This window comes from Acipenser ruthenus, chromosome 6 (assembly GCF_902713425.1).
Source record: "Acipenser ruthenus chromosome 6, fAciRut3.2 maternal haplotype, whole genome shotgun sequence".
Classification (NCBI taxonomy): Eukaryota; Metazoa; Chordata; class Actinopteri; order Acipenseriformes; family Acipenseridae; genus Acipenser; species Acipenser ruthenus.
In genome coordinates, this window is record NC_081194.1 from 46,613,781 (window position 1) to 46,619,872 (window position 6,092).

General features: G+C 35.6%; 1 protein-coding gene across 3 annotated transcripts in view; it reads right to left on the reverse strand.

Moving 5' to 3' along the window:
• The window catches only part of LOC117410404 (interferon-induced, double-stranded RNA-activated protein kinase), a 55,670-nt gene extending 51,333 nt beyond the window's left edge, over positions 1-4,337 (reverse strand). For 2 of the 3 annotated variants that reach the window (XM_034921821.2, XM_059025444.1), the window contains exon 1: positions 3,862-4,337. The gene's annotated coding sequence lies outside the window, so the exon portion shown is untranslated. The remainder of the gene's footprint in view (positions 1-3,861) is intronic. The other variant, XM_059025445.1, reaches the window with a different exon arrangement.
• Between the last annotated feature and the right edge of the window lie 1,755 nt (positions 4,338-6,092).

Consider the following 6,092-nt stretch of genomic DNA (forward strand, 5'->3'; position numbering starts at 1 on the left):
ACTTTGAAATTTACTGTGTGCTAAGTTTGTGATTTTAAAATTCTCATATAAATATATTATTTTGTAATTACTTTTCAAAGACACATATAAGTAATTTTTACTTGCTCTTTAAATATCGACATCTAAAATCATATAAAAGGAACAGTTATACACTTATTTAAAATTTTGAAGCCCTATTAACCAATTCAACACCATGACGTACGCACGTACGTCAAATGAAAACCCACTTACAGTACCATGCCGTACCTGCGTACGTCAAGTTTCCCATTCTATTCTATGACCGGTTTCTCAGTCCAGCGCTTCAGGTTTCATTCTCTAAAGCAGTGCTAATACTGTGGAATGTGCAATGAAAGTCAGGGGAGGATCAGGTGACATTTGTATCCAATTGCATGTCATGTAGTGATTCCAATCTGTGGGCGTTTAGAAGACTGAGATATATTGCGGGAAGCCATTCAACTTTTACAAGTATATATAATATATATATATATATATATATATATATATATATATATATATATATATATATATATATAGTGTTTTAAATTATTATTTTTTGTTTTATTATTAGTTTTACTTGTTTAGTTGTAGTTTATAGTTTTTAGCAAAAGCTAAACATGGCAACATACGTGGAGAGCGACAACAGGAGTGATGAAGATTTCGAAGCTGGTTTGGAGGATTTCAACATCAGCGAGAGTGATGCTGACTTATCACTCAGCGATGATGATGAAGAGGATGTGGAGCCAAAAACAGCAGGGGACCGGGTGTTTATCACTGATCCTTACCATGATGGCAGTCCTCCATCATTTGATTTTGCAATGTTTACACAGGTGTGCACCCCGCCATGGAACTTGAGAGTTTGCGTTCTCCATTGGAGTGCTTTTTGGCTTATCACTTACCTTTGTGACTGTACAAACAAAAGAGCACACAGCTACTTTACAGGTAAGTCAGCTGCAAACGGGAAGCTGTTTGGTTTGAAACGGCAGTGCTGTGATGAAATACTATCAAAACACAGCACTGGGTACAGGCAATGCGGCAGCCAGATCCATCACAATGCCTGTGCAAAGTAACTGTGTACATGCATTTCTGACTATCCCTCCAACACAAGGGAAGCTGAGACCGCAAAAAAGGTGCAGGGTCTGCAACGAAAATGAAAAGAAAGAACACAGGAAAAATGTGCAGTGGTTGCGAAGGCAACCCCGGGTTCTGTTGTATTGAACATTTCAATAAATGGCACAGAGCAAGTCGATAATGGTACACGTCTTGAGGTTTGATTTTTATTTGATAATTACTGTTTACTTATTATTATTGTTATTAGCTTTATTAGCAGTGCTTTTGTTTTCATTGTTCAAAAAAAAAAAAAAAAAAAAAAAAAACGTGTTTTTATCTCGATATTGAACATGGGTATGTAGTAAACAGCAGCATAAAGGGTTAATGAAAAACACAGTTTAGGTCATTTATTTGTCATATGTTAACATTTTATAGCAATTACAGGTTTGAAAACATTATTATTATTATTATTATTATTATTATTATTATTATTATTTTCAAAATCTGGTACATGGGAAGGGGTTTCATTTTTACATCTGGAGTTGAAGTGGTTAAGGCACATATTTAGGCCCAGGATATACAGGATTTAGACCCCTGCAAAACACTGAATTTGTTTTTGGGGGCGGGGGCATTGACGTTTAATTGACTGGCTGACATAGTTGAGCTTGTTGATTTAATTTGGAACTTGCCCTAATTCAATTGGGGCAATATTTTAGTAAATAAGACCATGAAAGACGATTTATTAAGTAGTATTCCTAATGAATAGTCTCCTGTGCCATCTGTGACAAAGGGCTAAGACCATCAACCACAGGGTTTTCAAAATAAGCCAGTGTAAAACGGTATTTGCGCCAGCTACTTTTATTTGAAAATATTATGAACTGACAAAATTAAGTGCTAAGCAGCGTGCAGAGCAGTACCACAAAACATTCCATGAAAGTGGAGGAAAGTTGTTTGTAGGTCACGGAATGTACCTGTTGATTTTACGAGAAAGGCTAGCTGTGATAAGCATCTTCAAAGTGCAACTCAAAAGCGCAAGCGAGAGGCATTAAAACTGGACGAAGACAGAAATTTAAAAAAACAGAAAATGGTTACAGAGCTGCTTAATACTAAGACCAAGGAGCAGCTTTACAGGAGAAATGATGTGTTTAAATTAACAGAAGCCTTCTCTGCTGCAAATATACCCCTGCATACCCTCGACAATTCAAAACTGAGAGGGTTTTTAGAGAGCAAGGTAGGTGTTATACCAAGTACAGATCAACTTAGAAAGTTTTACCTATCAAAGTGTTTGACTGTCTGTAGCAGGGCGGTAGAGAGCCTTGCTGTGTAAATGTGTGTATTTATTATAGAACAGGGTTTCCCCCTCCGCCCCTGTGTTATTTTGTATTTGTTTGTTTGTTTATGTATTTATTATTTATGACAGCGAGGCGCCGTGGGTTTTGTTATTGGTTATTTATATTTATTTATGACGATGTAGCCGTGCGTGTGTTTTTAGTTTGTTTAGTCGCATGGATGGGAAGCCCTATCCACAGCAGTTAAATTAATAAACTTGTGCAGAATGCAGTGCTTATTTTAATTATTTTATAAAACGTGTATTGTTGAGCTCTAATTAAATAGAAGTTATTTATATACAAAATAACAACATTGTAATTAACTACTCCCCGTTCGCGTGAATGTCAGAACATGATACGTCCTTTGTCGCAGTTCGTGTTAAAAATGTATATACTTTTCATTAATACTGTAATCCAGTATTTTTTCACCAGGTTTTTTTTTTATTATTATTTTTATTTTATTGCGTCTTGTAATACTGGCTTGATGCGGGAATCTGTAACTCTGCATATTCCACATAGGTGTGTCCTTTTCAGAAAAAACAATTTTCTGATTCAGATTTCCGAATACATTAACTTTTCTGAAAACTTGACCTCATGTAAACGTAGGCCAACTTGACGTTAGGTTTGTTACGCTGGGTCCACAAAAAAGATTGAGAAATTGAATAATATAATATTTTTTAAGTACTGACTTCGTTAAATTCAAAAATTGTTATAAAGATTGCTGTTCATATTCAAATAGCCTAGGCCCCTAAGCATTATTTTCCTGTGTGTTGTATCGTTCAACATTACATATATTATCATCTATGTATTTAAATATCTTGAGTTATTTGAGACTTAAATAAATATGCAGTGCTGAAATAAAGCTCCTTCATTGCAGTAATAAGTACTTGTCAGACACTAAGCAGACCACTACGTCTCGCACATGCTTAACCATTCAAAAAACACCTTCCAGATTTCTATCTAGTTACGTTTTGCATATATTTTTCTCAATCACAACTTTAACTGCTACACAAGGTTGCACCGATTTTGTTTATTTAGCTTGTAGAGAGGGGTGGCAAAAAAATACTAATATACTCTGTATAGCACACTGTAAGCCATGGTAGTCACCAGGGATGATAGTATTTGTAATAATATACTGTAAAAAGGCCTCTACATTTGGATTTACTTGTGGAATCCAATCGGTATCAATTTACGGTACCCCAATCAAAATCGCTATATGTTGATTTGCAGTAATGTTCAAATTATCCTCTGTTTATTACAATGCGGTACGTAATTCAATATGCTAACGTCACATTAATTATTCAGCAGGTTTCATTTCACTTTATGAAGCAAAATTAGTTAGTTGAATAGGGTGATGCAAAACTTTTGGACACAGCTGTACATTACGTCAAAAACAAATTAGGACGCAGTTACAATGATTCATATCCTCTAGCATAATGACATTTTTTAAAAGTCTATAAAATGGTAAAAAAAATATATCAGTTACCTTACTCACGATGTTCCAGTCTCCTTCACTGCTGCATTTCTCCTTCACTGCTGCATTTATCCCGTGACAGATTAGTTTCACTTTCCTTTCTTTCTGCTGTCGCGCTGCAGCTCAAGAATCGGTTTCCATTTCCCGTACAACCACAAGATATAAACTAAGTGTCGTAAACATTAAATACTTTCTGTACTGACGAGTATAACTAATTATACGTTACATAAACGGATTAGGCTAAATAAATGTTAGGGTCGGTCACGTTATTGTAAAAGTAATTACCACATTTTCAATGCAACATCCAACTAGTTCAGATCAGTGACAGAGTTTATGAAATCCTCAATTTTGTTAGACGTACGCAAAGCCTGTGCTGTAAAAGCAGATAAAAAATAACAATTCTGGTTTGGTAATATCAACCATTAAAAATGACAGTATACAATATATCAATCCAGTAGACATTATACGAAACGCCCATTCAACGTGTTTCTTTCCACAACAGACTTAGCAGAGTGGGCTCCCATCTAAGCCCCGTCCACTGTGTCCGATCCTTTTTAGGACAATGATGTCATAGATGGGCGAACTAGCTAAAACGGCGAGTGCCTGGAGCCCACTATCCTTGTTCAGATAAAACAGTGCAAATTCCAATGCTTTTAAATTAAATTGGTTAAACAATGCCTAATTGATAGTGAATCAATATTGTTTCACATTCCAAATTATATATTAAAAGTCTTGGGAGGACCGACATTTTTATTATACTGTGATTTTATGGTGTCTAAAATTCCTATTAAATTGGCCAGTTTTCACAAAGAAGCATTGATGTATTGAAAACTAATATTTTCCCATAATTTTACACCATTATTTGGAATAATAGAAATATAACTGTAAAAAACAAATCAATATTTTATAGGGAGTGGTTTGAATCAAATGTCGTTTTTTGTGAGAGATGTTTTAGATGGTAATTACTCTTTAAAGAAATATGAAGAACTAGATAGCACAATAATAACATTACACCGTCTCAATACAACAAAGTGGATCACTCCATCTTCACTCCTACAACAAATTCAAAACATTTTAAATTACTATAATTCCCCCTAAAAGACTGCTTAAAATAAATGGTATTGATTTCATAAACTCAAATTGATAAGAAATAATTTAAAGAAAGAATTATATACAATATGTCACCCTTCAGTATACCGAGATGTTGAACCTGTGATTTGGGTAAAAGCTGTTAATTTCTATCAGTCCTGCCCAATATATCCTAAAGTAAAAGAAACTCACTTTAAAATTATGAATGCAATTTACCCATCAGGGGAGCTGCTGAATCGCAGGCTCAGTATCCCTCATGATGCTTGTCATTTTTGTGACTATGACAGAAACAAGAATGCACATATTTTTTGAGTGCCCTTTTACAAAACTTTTTCTGGAATGATGTTCATACATTATTGTCTTTAAAAATTTCAAATGTATCTGAACGATCAGTTATTGATGTGGTGTGGTACTTTAATAAAACAGAGAACACTAAGGCCCTCATCTTGTTACTTGGAAAGTATTTCATTCACAAATGTACATTTCTTTATATGAAACCTATTATCATCTTTAAAAAGGAGTTATCAGAATATAGTAAATCCCTTTCTCTTTTAAATTCTAGGAAATCTCAATATGTCTTGGATATTATAAACAAACCTTTTATATAGGCTTTTATAATATATGTAAGTATCTAAAGCCCCTTTCACACTGGCCCTCCAACCTGGGTCACAATCCCATGTACTGTGAAACTACGTACCTGGCTCGTACCTGGGTTGACCCGGGTCGCAGCGACCCACCTCAGGATGTGGGTCGACACACTTTGACCTGGGTTGAACGAGACAAAATGCATGACGGCCGTTCGGAAGCTGACGACATAACAAACAGCCACGCCTGCGGGAAGGTTTCACTTCCGCAAGGAACATTTCATTTGTTTATTCTGTTTAGCTATATTTGTGTTGATTGAGTCACAGCATGAGCCAGATTTCAGCAGGGATGAAGAAACATTTGCTGTACAATCAACATTTGGGCCGACGGTTCAATCCAGAGAAGCTTGGATAGAAGCATCCATAACAAGCTGCTTCCGAGGCATTGATACCCAGGTCAACCCTGCTTTAATAAAAGCAGTGTGAAATTGTGTAGCCGATCTGCATGACACCGGGTCCTGACCCGGGTAGAGCATGCCAGTGTGAAAGGGGTGTTAGTGTGTTTATGTA